Genomic DNA, 17,082 nt, shown 5'->3' on the forward strand with positions numbered 1-17,082 from the left:
ACAGCATGAATCTTTAACCTAGTTTGTGGGGGCTGATTCTGCCCCTATATGCTGGTACCTGTCCAGAGGTTGCTAATCCTGGGCTGAGGGGTTTTAGGTAGTCCCTTTATATGAGCATGTTGAGCTCATCAAAAACAACTTAATAGAAAACTGAGGAGCAAATCTAAGAGGGAAGGTGCTGACCACCTAAGTAAAGCAGGTGCTACAACTCATCACGTGATTATCTGCTTTTTAAAAGTAATTTATTGAGTTGAAATTCACATAGCACAGAATTAACTACTTTAACAGTTTGGTGGCATTTAGTCCATTCACAATGTTGTACAATCATTATTATTCTATCTAGTTCCAAAACATCCTTGACATCCCTTCAACAAAAAAGAAACTGCACATCCAATAAGCAGTTGCTCCCATTCTCCCTAACTTCTGGCAACCAACAACATGAATTCTGTCTCAATAGATTTACCTATTCTGGACATTTCACATAGATGGAATTGTACAATATGTGACCTTTTGTTTCTGTCTTCTTTCATTTAGCATAATGTTTTCAAGGTTCATCTGGGTAGCATAATGTTTATAGCATGTATCTGACTTCATTCTTGTTATGGTCGAATAATATACTGTTGTATATATTTACCAGAATTTGTTTATCCATTCATCTATGGATGCACATTTGGGTTGTTTCCAACTTTTGGCTATGGTGAACAATACTGTGATAAAAACGCACGTTCGTGTATTTGTTTGACCATGTTGTGCTATACTTAGTTGCTCAGTTGTGTCCAACTCTTCGTGACCCCATGGACTGTAGCCTGCCAGGCTCCTCTTTGCATGGGATTGTCCAGGCAAGAATACTGGAGTGGGTTGCCATTCCCTCCTCCAGGGGATCTTCCCAACCCAGGGATGGAACTCAAGTCTCCTGCATTGCAGGTAAATTTTTACCATCTGAGCCACCAGGGAAGCCCAAGAATGGGTAGCCTATCCCTTCTCCAGGGGATCTTCCCAACCTAGGAATCGAACCAGGATCTCCTGCATTGTAGGTGGATTCTTTACCAGCTGAGCTACCACAGAAGCCATTTGTTTCACTACCTGTTTTCAATTCGTATTGGATATATATTAGGAGTGGAATGAAGGGTCATATGGTAACTCTTTGTTTAACTTTTTGAGGAACTTCCAAACTGACTTTCAAAGTGGCTGCCCCATTTTACAATTCCAGCAGCAATATTTGAGGGTTCTGGTTTCTCTACATTCTTGCTGCTGCTACTGCTAAGTCACTTCGGTCGTGTCTGTGCGACCCCATAGATGGCAGCCCACCAGGCTCCGCCGTCCCAGGGATTCTCCAGGCAAGAACACTGGAGTGGGTATGATGAACTCTAGCTTATCTTTTTTTTGTTTGTTTGTTTTTGTCATTTGTGCTTTTGGTGTTGCATTCAAAAAATCATTCTTTAACCAAAGATCACGTAGATTTATTCCTATATTCTCTCTTACAGTTCTTTTCTTTTACAGTTTTAGCCCTTAAATTTAGGTTTATGATCATTTTTGAGTCAATTTTTATATTCAGTGGAGGTCTAACAATTCATTTTTGGTAATAAAAATTGTATATATTTAAGTTGTACAACATAATTTTAAAAATATTTTTTATGTGGACCATTTTTAAAGCCTTGACTGAATTTGTTACAATATTACCTCTGTTTTATGTTCCTTTTTTTTTTTTTTTTTTTGGCCATGAGATATGTGGGATCTTAGTTCCCAAACCAGGATCAAACCTGCATCCTCTCTGTGGAAGGCAAAGTCTTAACCACTGGACCAGCAGCTAAGTCCCTAACATGATGATTTGATATGCATATATGTATTGAAAGGGCTTCCCAGGTTGGGCTAATGGTAAAGAACCTGCCTGCCAATGCAGAAGACTTAAGAGTCCTGGTTGGATCCTTGGGTCGGGAAGATCCCTGGAGGAGGAAATGGCAGCCCACTCCAGGATTCTTGCCTGGAGAATATCCTGGACAGAGGAGCCTGGTGGGCCTCAGACCACAGGATCACAAAGAGTTAGGTACGACTGAAGTGACTTAGCATGAACATGCATGTGTATTGAAATATTACCACAGTCAAGCTAATTAACGTTTTATCTCCTTGTATGCGTACCATTTGTGATTATCTGTTTTGATCTTTATATTTTTCCTTTAAGCTGTAAACGTATTGAGAGAAAGACAATTAATATTTGCTCATCATTGTTTCCTCAACCTCTTGTACCATTTCTGATATGCTTGCAAAGTAAATGAGACCTTATTGAAATCATTTCATCTTAAGAATCAGTTTACATTCTATAAATCAATTGCTCTGGACCACATCATTCTATGTGAATCTTCAAGCCTGATTTGTAAAATTATGTTCATTTTTCTCAACTGTGATGACTTAATAATATGATTATGTATCCTTTAATAACGGGTCCCTGCCCACTCCCAGACTGGGCAACTATCATCTAATTTTAGCTTTCGAGCTCTCTGGAAAAACCTACTATTTCCTGGCACAGAGTACCTATTGAATAAGTCTGTTTTATAGTGGAGCCAAGAATAACAATCATTTCTCATAGTTGAAGTCATTGAAAATACCATAAATGGCCATACCTTTTTGTCATTCCAGAGATAGGTCATTTTTAAATTGGCAGTCTCAATAATAATGATGATTATGCAGCGAATGCAGTTTCCTTTGAAACACCCTGAAGTATTCTCATGGAAACCTTTTTTATTCTTACTGTATCCTTGTAAAGTAGGAAAGGGATGAGTAATTGTTTGTGTCAAATGACCATTTCCTTAAGCTCACTGAATTGGGGTATTCTTATACATTTCTATTATACAACTTTAGTTTCATGGTTTTCTTTTGTTCTGGTTACTGTGATGGGCTATGTGAATCCTTTATTGGTACGATTTCCATCACCTCAAAAGTATATTTTTATGTGTTTCAATGAAGCCATTTAATAATAAATTTCTCATGAAAAATACTATTGATTTGACAATACAGTTTGGGCATGAAATATTATTTGACTTTTAGAAGAGTTGGGATGAAATATGTTTTCTCTGAGCATTAAAATGTATGTGTCTCATGAATCAGTGTTATTTCTCTGATTTCAAAGAAGCTATTCAGGCAAAAAACTACTTCTGTGGTACTATATTCACTAGGGAAGCACATCACTTCATTTCATAGTGTGTGGTGCCTTTAGAAGACATATCTTAATAAATAAAACGTAGTTTTCTTGTTATTCAAGCAAACATGGCAGGTGATAGAAAATGAAGAAAACTTTTCATTCATTTTATATTTCACTCATGACAGTGAAATACCAAAGTCTGACTTTAAAGAGATTACATTAGGAGGGAAAACAACGGATCAATTCCATTTGTAAATATAGATGAAAACCCCAAAAGTACTCTAAATATTAGCAAATAAAATTCAGCAGTGAATTAGAAAACAAATCTTGCTTGACCAGGTGGAATTTACTCCAGGACTGTAAAAATGACTCAGTGTGTTTAGCAAACTCATTACATAAACACATTAAAAAAAACATGTAATTATAGCAACAGATTTAAAGTAACATTTGAGTAATTTTTAGCTATTGGTAGTGTAAGCCGAAAATGAAATAGGACTAAGAATAAACTACTGAAACATAATGAAGGCAGTTTACCAGAAATCTACATGTCAAATTATGAAATATTAAGTATCTAAAATGTGAAACATGACTGCAATGCCCTCTACCATCACTATTAAAGGACATGATTTTGGAGTGTCTAGCTAATGTAATAAAATAAGACAGAGGAAATAAGTCATATTACTTTTAGAACAGAAGTATCAAAATTATCTTTATTTGTAGATGATAGAATTGCAGGCTTGAAAAATACAACAGGTCAAATTAAAAGAAAAACTAATGAATTAAAGAGATAATTTTTCAAACAAAACAAATAAAATTAATAGTTTAAAATATTATTAATCAATAGAAATTAAATGGAAAACTACCCCATTTAAAACAAAACTAAAAGCTAGAAAATCAATGGAAATGAATTTAATAATAAAAATAAAAACTAAAAAATGAAAATGAATTTAACAGAACATATTGGAAGACTATTAAACAGTCTTTAGACAAGGTGATGCATAGCGAGTTGAGCTAAGAGATATGCAGTCTTCAGAACTTCTCTGAGTCTCTTGGCTCTGCCCTCCTCATAGGCTTCCTCTGGTGCATGTATGCTAAGTCACTTCAGTCACGTCTGACTCTTTGTGACCCTATGGACCACAGCCAGTGAGGCTCTTCTGTCCATGGGATTCTCCAGGCAAGAGTATAGGAGTGGGTTGCCATTTCCTTCTCCAGGTGATCTTCCTGGCCCAGGGATCGAACCCACATCTCTTACATCTCCTGCACTGGCAGTCGGGTTCTTTACCACCAGCACTATCTGGTAAGCCTCCTACAGATGCTTAGATCCTGTAGCAAGTCTTGGCCTCTTCCCATGCATGGCCACTTCCAGAGGAAGAAGAGAGATGGTAACTTGTGGGTGTTGACCCAGTTGAACAAGAAGTAGCTTTCTCCAAAGACCACACAGCTCTCTTCACATCCTTTCAGCCAGAATTGGGCTGCATGCCAACTTTCAAACCAAACTTTGGGGAGAAATTAGACAAGTTAGCATTACATTGAAATTGAGTGGGGACAACTTCCCATTCATTGGAAGGACTGATGCTGAAGCTGAAATTCCAATACTTTGGCCACCTGATGTGAAGAATTGACTCATTTGAAAAGACCCTGATGTTGGGAAAGATTGAAGGCGGAGGGAGAAGGGGATGATAGAGGATGGGATGGTTGGATAGCATCACTGACTTAAAGGACATGAGTTTGAATAAGCTCCGGGAGTTGGTGATGGACAGGGAAGCCTGCATTGCTGCAGTCCATGAGGTTGCAAAGAGTTGGACATGACTGAGTGACTGAACTGAACTGAACTTCCCGTGAAAACATGGCAGAGCTTGTTTCCTGAGAAAAGTCTGGGATTATATTGGTAAGGAGGAAGTAGAAAGGGATTAATCATCTTTTTGGAAGAAAAAAAGACCCTTACCTTGTTCAATGTAAATAAATCCCAAAAGGTTTAAATAACAAACTGTAAAACAAAACAAACCTATAAAAATATTAGAAGGAAACAAAGAAGAATATGTATCTAACCTTAGAGTGAGGAAGGCCTTCTCAAGTGACAGACAAATAATAATAGATTCACTGCATATGGTAACATTTCTATATGGCAAAGAATATTGGAGGAGTCAAGTAAATGATAGAAAGGTGAAAATTTTGCAATAAATATAGACAAAAGTTTAATATTTTTCCTACTGCAAAGAATTTCTGTATAAAGGGAAAAAAAGCAAAGATCTGGTTGAAAAATATGTCAAAGGGTATGAATAGCCTAGACAAAATGGAAGACGTGAGAAAAGATTAGAATGCTCAATTTCACTAGTTCACTAGGATTAAGAAAATTTAAATTAAAACAAAAATATGCAGTTTTCTAGCAAATTTTAATAATTTGGAAAAAAACCAATAGGATCCAAGATCTAAAAAGGCCTGGAGAAACTGGCACCCTGTAATTTTACTAATGGGAATGTCAATTGCTGCAACTTCTAGCTGTAGAAATAGGGGAAGCAATCTGGAAGTAACTGTTAACTCTATAAGTATAAAAATCCCACTTTTAACAATATAGTTTACCAAAAATAAAAAAAACACAAAAATGTACATCTAAAGATATTCTTATGCATTTTCTTAATAGCAAAGCACAGGAAACCATCTGAATATCCATCTATGGTGGAATTGCTGATGAAACTGTGGTACACACACACTGTGGACAAGCATGATGCTATTGAAGGTGAAGGGAGGTACAGTCATAGGACTATGAGTATGGAACAGGAGTGAAGTGAAAGGAAGAGAAACAAGTGCCAAAAAGAGCCGATTGTAGCTTAATAGGAAGGCACAGCAGGGTGCTCATTATCTGGAGTATTTTTAGTCAGGCTGAACAGAAAGAACAGGAAGACACTGTTAGACCATCAGAGGAAGGGAGAGTTTATTTCCTGGTACTCTTATCCTGTCTCCCTTTATTAAGTTTCCCCTTGAGGGTTTGGCACCCTCTATCTCTCCCCCACTCCCATACTTTTGAGTACACTACCCTGGAGAAGTCAAATCCCAAGCACCAGCTAAGTTGATAGGTGGTGGTAAGGCAGGAGCCTGAGAGTCTGGTCAGGCCACACCTGTGCACTGGAGTTGCTGCAGCTCCCGCCATCACAGCTACCAAAACAGAATGTGAAGGAGCTTGATTTCACTCAGGAGTGAGGTCAACCTATCCTGGCTTTTGGATGGGACATAATGGAAGCTGTAGCTGCAGTCATGGTGGCAGCAGCTTGGGATGTCCATGAACAAGGGGCCAAGATGTTCAGATTTCAGAAATCATCATCCAATAGCTCTTTAGATTCCTTCTGCTCCAGTTTGTCTCTTACTTCTGGTTGGTAGACTACATTCTCTTGTCTTTTCCCTTTTCCTTTATCTGTTCATCTCTTTCAGAATCTTTTCTTCTAATCCATATCCCTATTCACTTTTTTTCTCCTCAGTGGTGTCTAATCTGCTGTTAAGTCCATTGAGTTTTAATATGAATAATTTTATTTTTTCTGTTTTAGGATATTCACTGTTTTTATTTAAAAGTTTCCAATATTCTGCCAGAAATTTCAGTTTTGTTCTTAATTTGCTTGACGATATTAAAGGTAGTTATTTTAGTGTCAAACTAGGTTTTATATTCTATTGATAAGTTATTATTAATTTTATGATATATGATAATGGTCAGATGGCTAGGTTGTTAGATTATATATTGAAGTCCTTAGAGGTGAAATATTACGTCTGGGATTTGTTTTAAAATGCCACCCCCCATATGTATATGAGTGTAGTTATTGAATAATTTGTGCTAATATTGGGGGTTCAATATACTATTCTTTCTCTGATGTATGCCTAAAACTCTCCAAAATAATAATAAAATTTTTTTAATAAGTCTTGTTCTGATGACTCAATTTCTGGGAGGTGCTCCTCAGAGTTTGCTTCTATTTTCTCTTGCCTTTTTTGGTTTATTTTCCTGCGTTTTGTCTCATGGATGTTTGGTATTTTTGACTGAGGGTCAAATGGCAAGTATATGACAGGTAGTAGGCTGTATGTGACAAGTAGTAGGAATAATTTGAGACCTAATCTGATATCTTCCTCCAGGAAAGATTTGGGCTTTCTCCCAACTGGCAGCTGGGACATTCACAATAATCCAGTTTCACACATGATTTGAAGGTGGGATTCAGTCCCTATGAGAAACAATCAACATTTGGGTCACCCTTATTCCTAGGATGGGAGCTCTTCATAGTCCCCACCCAGAGTGCAGGTGGCCTAGGAGACTCTCCTGCCCTTTGGCACTGGGCTCCAGGATTTATCTCCTCCACTGAAAGGCTGCCAGGAACTCTTGATTCCTCTTATTTGCTTTTTTTTTTTTTTGAATTGGTCAACATCTCTGGGAAGACTAGGCCTCCTTCCATCCTTCCTTTACCACTCAGATTTTTCACTGCTAATTCTTTGTTAGCTGTTTTTTTCCTTGGTAGCTTAAGCAGATTTTCTTCTTTTGTTTTTTCTTTATCTTTTTAATATTTACTGTTCAAGCTAATCTCCAAGAGGACTGGCTGAATTAGTAAGTCCAATGGTACCATATGCCATCTTTTTTCTTTCTTTTTTTTTTTGTCCTTTGATGGGTCTCACCTGTCTTCTTTACCATCACTCCTGCTTAGGGGCCTATGAAGACTGCCTTGAGAGAGCTTCCTGCTTTCATTTATGAACTGAAAGCTGCTCTAGCCATCCTCAGAGCTGTTGATGCCCACAAAGCTCTTGGTGGCCCAGTCATATGGATTCCAGCCATTTGTGTCTCTTTTGCAACAAGTCCATGTGCTGCCTGATAGGCATGGATAACTGAACTGACTGCCCTTGAGGACAGAGAGTGTGGCTGCCTGTGCTGGTGTCTCCTGAGTGTAGAGGAAATACCTGTGGCAGGTGAATGGGCTTGACTGAGAACTAAAAACTCATCCCAGAAAAACTGATGAAGTGGACTGCTCATCACTGGTGACTCTGTCTGGCACAAATCACATTTTTTTTGTTTTTTTTCCCCAGCAGTAAGGTTTTTAGATGCTTTTAGAGGCTGTAGCTTAAGACTATTTCAACTTCTTCTAGGATTCAATTTAGTTCAACAAACATCAATATAGGAAGGACAGAGGGAGGAAGAGAGGAAAGAAAGAAGAAGGAGCAAAGTCAGTGGAAGGGGCTACTCTCCCATTTACTCTCCTTGAAATCATCAACAGATTCAGAGCTGAGACATCTAGTATCCATGTGAAGAGTGGCTACAGCTCATGATTGTTCAGTCACGTCTGACTCTTTGTGACCCCATGAACTGTAGCCTGCCAGGATGGTCTGTCCATGGGATTCTCCAGGCAAGAATACTGGAGTGGGTAGCCATTCCCTTCTTCAGGGGCTCTTCCCAGCCCAGGGACTGGACCTGGGTGTCCCGCATTGCAGGCAGATTCTTTACTGTCTGAGCCACCAGGGAAGCCCCATGATACCTGGAGCTGGAACAATTTAATAGGTTGGAACACCTGGGCAAGAGGGTGCGCTACCAGTTTTCCTGTGTGCTGTTTGCCTGAAAGGCAAGTCTGGTCTTTAACAACATGAGCTTTTACTCACCCTAATGGTTTTTATTGAAAGAGATCATTTATAAATACAAAAGAAAGATTTGTAAAAGTTAGCATAATTCCATCCAAACACCACATAGGGATAAATGGAACCTAGTTAAATAAGGTAAGCCCTGTTATTCTGTCTTCATCTCTAATCCCTGCCACTGCCCTATCTGCCCACAACATTGATGATGTATCTATTATATTGAGCTTGAGTGTGCAGGCACTACTCATAATGTTTTATGTGGATTCATTTATTTGATCTCAAGACAATCTCACTCACTCCCATTTTATAGATAAAGAAACTTAAACATAAATTAATAACTTATCCATCAAGTGGTGGAGGTGAGATTCAAACTCAGAAAGTTTGGTTCTAGAGTCTGTGTTTTTTTTGCTAACCTCATCTGGTCCTGAGCACAAAACCATTCTGTTGGTCTTCTCCTTCCTGAAGGCAGGAAGTCCATCCTCATTTTGGGCAGTCCTAGGCAATGGCACCCCACTCCAGTACTCTTGCCTGGAAAATCCCATGGATGGAGGAGCCTGGTGGGCTGCAGTCCGTGGGGTCACGAAGAGTCAGACACGACTGAGCGACTTCACTTTCACTTTTCACTTTTCACTTTCATGCATTGGAGAAGGAAATGGCAACCCACTCCAGTGTTCTCGCCTGGAGAATCCCAGGGATGGGGGAGCCTGGTGGGCTACCGTCTATGGGGTCGCACAGAGTCGGACACGACTGAAGTGACTTAGCAGCAGCAGCAGCAGCCTATAACACAGGAGAATTAAGGTCATTCTCTAGAGTTGTATCTCATTTAGAAACAATTTTCCACTTGCGGTGCCCCTCCCCTATTTTACTATGCTTCCAAGTTAAGCTTTATGTAATCTGACTGTTATAGACAAAACACCCCAAGTCTCAGAGACCTATAGAGTTTTTCAGAGTTTGCAGTCACAATGGATATGGGTCAGGAATTCTTAAAAAAACTTCCAGCTAAATAGATTTCTGACTCATAAAGGGTATCTTATTCCTCAGTAACTCTAGATCAGACTGATTACAGAAAACACCTCTGTAAGGCCTGCTGCTACCAGCTTTTGCATAATTTCCAGCAAAGAGGCAAAATTGCAAATGCTGCATAAATGCATGCTAAGTTGCTTCAGTGGTGTCTGACTCTTTGCAACCCTACGAACTATATCATGCCAGGCTTCTCTGTCCATGGGATTCTCCAGACAAGAATACTAGAGTAGGTTGACATACAAGTGGTGCCAACCACTTAATTTGGTGCCAACCAAATAATTCCAAATTTTGTGTTTGTGGTGAGCACTTAAACAAAACAAAAATACAGGTTTTTAATAGTTATCAGTATTACATAAATAGGAAAATAAATCAAGCATGAAAGCTGTGTTAAATACATCAAAGTGCTTTCATTGAAAAAAGTAAAACGACATGATCCTTCCTATCATGATCAGGCAAGTGGCAAATTCTTTGGCATGTGATCTATATAGAAATGGCAAAAGGCCTTATCCACTAGAAGGAGGGAAGACCCCTGCTTCAGAGACAAGATAAGAGTGATCTCGGTGGCCAGTAGCAGGGCCAAGCTGTTGTCAAGTGTCTGGGCCCACAGGTCTTTGGGGTGAGTCTCATTGGTCACACTGGTCAGGGAAGTAGATGGACACCCTGCTTGATCAATAAAACTGAAAAACATTGAGTCAACATTCGGGAGCCTTGAGCAAGGAAACCAGAGGAGAGGCCTTGAGTGAGGAGCTGGTTGGTTCTCTTGACCTTAGGCCCTGAGAAGCTGCCACAGAAACACACTGTGAGTCTTCCTCTGCCTTCCTGAACATGACCTGAAGCCCTTAATCAGGGTGACTCTTCTTGAGGGAGACAGAGACTCCAATTTTCAGGAAGCCATAGACACAAGCTCTGAGCTGATGTGAATCCACCCAGAGCTGGGACTTCACGGAGGGTGGGAGGGTCAGAGGATAAATGGAGTTTTGGCTCATATCTATTTCCTGGTAGGCCCAGTGACTTTGGAAACCCATCTGATGGTTATTTTCGTATTAGTTTCCTAAATGTAGAGTTAGAATAGAAATATTCATAATGATAAATGACATATAACCTAAAAACTTTTGAATCACTATACTGTACACCTGAAACTTATATATTACTGTAAATCAACTATACCTCAATAATAAAAAAAAAGATTGACATACACAGCAATCAGCTGCATCCCCACATGGGATCCCTTATTGATAGAGGAAGGGCCTCTCTGCCACAAATGATCAATGGCACCCTTGGGAACCATCCTCCATGTGCAACCAAAACCAATACAGCACCTCTGGGAGAACTGCAAAGATGAGCACCACCATCAAACACTGAGACACAGAGATAGTGACTGTACCTTCTCTCCATTTTATTAACTGATGCAAAGGAAGGGAATTCTTTGAGAATAACAATAAATTATCATAAACTGGTCACTTGTGACTCTAACTGCCGGCACTCTTCATGATGTGGTCTCTACTAGGGAAAATTGCCACGGCCCTTGATGCCTGGTACAAACTATCACCCTGGCTAGTCCTTTCTCTTTATTCAAATAAATAAAAGCAGAAGCAATATACTTTCAGCAAGCAGGAAAGCAACACTCCTTCACTATTCCAGAGCCATTTCACTGAGGAAATTGAGAATTACATTTTCCAAATTCCTTTGCAGGAAGTAGTCTGGAGGTAAGTTCAATTCAGTTCAGTCACTTAGTTGTGTCTGACTCTTTGTGATCCCATGGACTGCAGCACACCAGGCTTCCCTGTCCATCGCCAACTCCTGGAGCGTACTCAAACTCCTGTCCTTTGAGTCAGTGACACCATCCAACAATTTCATCTTCTGTCATCTCCTTCTTCTCCCACCTTCAATCTTTCCCAGCATCAGGGTCTTTTCAAATGAGTCAGCTCTTCTCATCAACTGGCCAAAGTATTGGAGTTTCAGCTTCAGCATCAGTCCTTCCAATGAATATTCAGGACCGATTTCCTTTAGGATGGACGGGTTGGATCTCCTTGAGTTCAAGGGACTCTCAAGAGTCTTCTCCAGTACCACAGTTCAAAAGCATCAATTCATTTCAGCGCTCAGCTTTCTTTATAGTCCAACTCTCACGTTCATAAATGACTACTGGAAAAACCATAGCTTTGACTAGACAGACTTTTGTTGGCAAAGAAATGTCTCTGCTTTTTAATATGCTGTCCATGTTGGTCGTAACTTTCCTTCCAGGGAGAAAGTGCCTTTTAATTTGATGGCCGCAGTCATGATCTGTAGTGATTTTGGAGCCCCCCCAAAATAAAATCTGTCACTGTTTCCATTGTTTCCCCATCTATTTGCCATGAAGTGATGGGGCCAGATGCCATGATCTTAGTTTTCTGAATGCTTAAATTTCTTAAAAAGTTTTCTCAAAAAGTTTTAATTTCTTAAAAACTTTTAAGCCAACTTTTTCACTCTCTTCTTTCACTTTCATCAAGAGGCTCTTTAGTTCTTTGCCTTCTGCCATAAGAGTAGTGTCATCTATATATTTGAGGTTATTGATATATCTCCCAGCAATCTTGATTCCTGCTTGTGCTTCATCCAGCCTAGCATTTCACACTATGTACACTGCATAGAAGTTAAATAAGCAGGGTGACAATGCACAGCCTTGATGTACTCCTTTCCTGACTTGGAACCAATCTGTTGTTCCATGTCCAGTTCTAACTTTTGCTTCTTGACCTGCATACAGATTTCACAGGAGGCAGATCAGGTGGTCTGGTATTCCCATCTCTTGAAGAATTTTCCACAGTTTGTTGTGATCCACATAGTCAAAGGCTTTGGCATAGTCAATAAAACAAAAGTAGATGTTTTTCTGGAACTCTGTTGCTTTTTCGATGATCCAACAGATGTTGGCAATTTGACCTCTGGTTCCTCTGCCTTTTTAAAATCCAGCTTGAATATCTGGAAGTTCAGGGTTCATGTACTGTTGAAGCCTGTTGTGGAGAATTTTGAGTATTACTTTACTAGCGTGTACAACTGTGCGGTAGTTTGAGCATTCTTTGGCATTGCCTTTCTTAGGGATTGGAATGAAAACTGACCTTTTCCCCTCCTGTGGCCACTGCTGAGTTTTCCAAATTTGCTGGCATATTGAGTGCACACTTTCACAGCATCACCTTTCAGGATTTGAAATAGCTCAACTGGAATTCCATCACCTCCACTAGCTTTGTTCATAGTGATGCTTCCTAAGGCCCACTTGACTTTGCATTCTAGGATGTCTGGCTCTAGGTGGGTGATCACACCATCGTGGTTATCTGGGTCATTAAGATCTTTTTTGCATTGTTCTTCTGTGTATTCTTGCCACCTCTTCTTAAAAGTATTTTCTGCTTCTGTTAGGTCCATACCATGTTTGTCTTTAATTGCGCCCATCTTTGCATGAAATGTTCCCTTGGTATCTCTAATTTTCTTGAAGAGATCTCTAGTCTTTCCCATTTTATTGTTTTCCTCTATTTCTTTGCACTGACCACTGAGAAAGGCTTTCTTATCTCTCCTTGCTATTCTTCAGAACTTTGCATTCAAATATGTATGTCTTTCCTTTTCTCCTTTGCTTTAGCCTCTCTTCTTTTCTCAGTTATTTGTAAGGCCTCCTCAGACAACCATTTTGCATTTCTTTTTCTTAGGGATGGTCTTGATCACTGCCTCTGTACAATGTCTCAAACCTCTGTTCGTAGTTCATCAGGCACTCTGTCTATCAGATCTAATTCTCACTTCCACTGTATAATCATAATGGATTTGATTTAGGTCATACCTGAATGGTCTAGGGGTTTTCCCCACTTTTTTAAATTTAAGTTTGAATTTGGCAATAAGGAGTGTATGATCTAAGCCACAGTCAGCTCCCGGTCTTGTTTTTGCTGACTGTATAGAGCTTCTCCATCTTTGGCTGCAAAGAATATAATCAATCTGATTTTGGTATTGACCATCTGGTGATGTCCATGTGTAGAGTCTTCTCTTGTGTTGTTGGAAGAGGGTGTTTGCTAAGACCAGTGGGTTCTCTTGGCAAAACTCTGTTAGCCTTTGTCCTGCTTCATTTTGTACTCCAAGGCCAAATTTGCCTGTTATTCCAGGTATTTCTTGACTTCCTACTTTTGCATTCCAGTCCCCTTATGCTGGGAGGGATTGGGGGCAGGAGGAGAAGGGGACGACAGAGGATGAGATGGCTGGATGGCATCACTGACTCGATAGACTTGAGTCTGGGTGAACTCCTGGAGTTGGTGATGGACAGGGAGGCCTGGCATGCTGCGATTCATGGGGTCACAAAGAGTTGGACACGACTGAGTGACTGATCTGATCTGATCTGATAATGAAAAGGACATCGTTTTTGGGTTTTAGTTCTAGAAGATCTGTTCAACTTCAGCTTCTTCGGCATTACTGGTTGGGGCATAGACTTGGATTACTGTGATATTGCATGGTTTTCCTTGGAAACGAACAGAGATCTTTCTATTGTTTTTGAGAGTGCATCCAAGTATTGCATTTCAGACTCTTTTGTTGACTATGATGGCCACTCCATTTCTTCTAAGGGATTCTTGCCCACAGTAGTAGATACAATGGTCATCTGAGTTAAATTCACCCATTCCATTCCATTTTAGGTCACTGATTCCTAAAACGTCGATGTTCACTCTTGCCATCTCCTGTTTGACCGCTTCCAATTTACCTTGATTCATAGATCTAACATTCCAGGTTCCTATGCAATATTATGAAGAAGGCAATGGCACCCCACTCCAGTACTCTTGCCTGGAGAATCCCATGGATGGAGGAGCCTGGTAGGCTGCAGTCCATGGGGTCGCGAAGAGTCGGACACGACTGAGCGACTTCACTTTCACTTTTCACTTACATGCATTGGAGAAGGAAATGACAACCCACTCCAATATTCTTGCCTGGAGAATCCCAGGGATGAAGGAGCGTGATGGGCTGCCGTCTATGGGATTGCAAAGAGTCGGACACGACTGAAGTGACTTAGCAGCAGCAGCAGCAGCATGCAATATTGTTCTTCAAAGCATTGGACTTTACTTCCATCACCAGTCACACCCACAATGGAGTATTGTTTTTGCTTTGGCAACATCTCTTCATTCTTTCTGGAGTTATTTCTCCACTGTTCTCCAGTAACATATTTGGCACCTACTGACCGGGGGAGTTCATCTTTCAGTGTCCTATCTTTTTTCCTTTTCATATTGTTCATGGGGTTATCAAGGCAAGAATACTGAAGTGGTTTGCCATTCCCTTCTTCAGTGGACCATGTTTTGTTAGAACTCTCCTCGTCATTTATTCTTTAACATTTATAATTAATTTCTAACATTTCTAACTAACCTGGCTGCTTCAGGGTCTTAGTTGTGTCATGTAGGTTCTTTCCTTGAGGTGCACGAACTCCCTACTTTTGCATGGGCTCAGTAGTGGCAACACAAGGGCTTAGCTGATCCACACCACGTGGGATCCCAGTTTGCTGACCAGGGATTAAACCTGTGTCCCCTGCAATGCAAGGCAAATTCTTAACTATTGGACCACCAGGGATGTCCCATATTAGATTCTATTTAGATTCACTAAAGTAAGGCTGTTCAAGCTGGTTTTAGAAAAGGCAGAGGAACCAGAGATCAAGTTGCCAACATCCACTGGATCATCAAAAAAGCAAAAGAGTTCCAGAAAAACATCTATTTCTGCTTTATTGACTATACCAAAGCCTTTGACTGTGTGGATCACAATAAACTGTGGAAAATTCTGAAAGAGATGGGAGTACCAGGTCACCTGACCTGCCTCTTGAGAAACCTATATGCAGGTCAGGAAGCAACAGTTAGAACTGGACGTGGAACAACAGACTGGTTCCAAATAGGAAAAGGAGTATGTCAAGGCTGTGTATTGTCAGCCTGCTTATTTAATTTATATGCAGAGTACATCATGAGAAACGCTGGGTTGGAAGAAGCACAAGCTGGAATCAAGATTGCCAGGGAAATATCAATAACCTCAGATATGCAGATGACACCACCCTTATGGCAGAAAGTGAAGAGGAACTAAAAATCCTCTTGATGAAAGTGAAAGTGGAGAGTAAAAAAGTTGGCCTAAAGCTCAACATTCAGAAAACGAAGATCATGGCATCTGGTCCCATCACTTCTTGGGAAATAGATGGGGAAACAGTGGAAACAATGGCTGACTTTATATTTTGGGGGGCTCCAAAATCACTGCAGATGGTGACTGCAGCCATGAAATTAAAAGATGGTTACTCCTTGGAAGGAAAGTTATGACCAACCTAGATAGTATATTCAAAAGCAGAGACATTACTTTGCCAACAAAGGTCTGTCTAGTCAAGGCTATGGTTTTTCCAGTGGTCATGTATGGATGTGAGAGTTGGACTGTGAAGAAAGCTGAGCACCGAAGAATTGATGCTTTTGAACTGTGGTGTTGGAGAAGACTCTTGAGAGTCCCTTGGACTGCAACGAGATCCAACTAGTCCATTCTAAAGGAGATCAGTCCTGGGTGTTCACTGGAAGGATTGATGCTAAAACTGAAACTCCAATACTTTGGCCACCTCATGTGAAGTATTGACTCATTGGAAAAGACCCTGATGCTGGGAAGGATTGGGGGCAAGAGGAGAAGGGAACGACAGAGGATGAGATGGCTGGATGGCATCATCAACTCGATGGATGTGAGTTTGAGTGAACTCCGGGAGTTGGTGATGGACAGGGAGGCCTGGAGTGCTGCGATTCATGGGGTTGCAAAGAGTGGGACATGACTGAGCGACAGAACTGAACTGAACTGAACTGAAAGTAAGGCTTGGCTTAACATGGCCTAGCACAGATCGAATCTGTTGGGCTATTTGTTTTTGTGAATAAGAGCAAGAGTATTTGTTCATTTACATATTATCTATGCTGTTTTGATGCTATTAACATCCCACTTGACTGATGGTAGAGACTCTGTAGCCCAGAGAACCAAAAGTCTGTACTATTGGTCTAGGGAAGGATTGGGAAGGCAGGGTTGAGGCTGGGTGCTTTTCCTGTGGCTTCTGTCTTTGTAGTTTTCTCCTCCAAGAGCCTCCCCAGTGCTGTGTCCTCTGATCTCTCATTTCCTGAGTGTGAGGAGACTCATTCCTTGATGTGCTGGGACACAGCGCCACCGGCTCTGAATTTAGACTGGTATGGCTCCAGAAATGAACTCAGAGGCAGTAACTCCCCAACTGGGCTGGTTCTTAATGTTTCAAAATCATTCCAAGAACCCTAGCTTAAAATCTGTTCCTTCAATAATTTTTGAAATAGTTAAATCCAAGTATTAAAACTTTTCTTGATCAGGTACACAAACTTTTG

This window comes from Bos indicus, chromosome 8, assembly GCF_029378745.1.
Source record: "Bos indicus isolate NIAB-ARS_2022 breed Sahiwal x Tharparkar chromosome 8, NIAB-ARS_B.indTharparkar_mat_pri_1.0, whole genome shotgun sequence".
NCBI lineage: Eukaryota > Metazoa > Chordata > Mammalia > Artiodactyla > Bovidae > Bos > Bos indicus.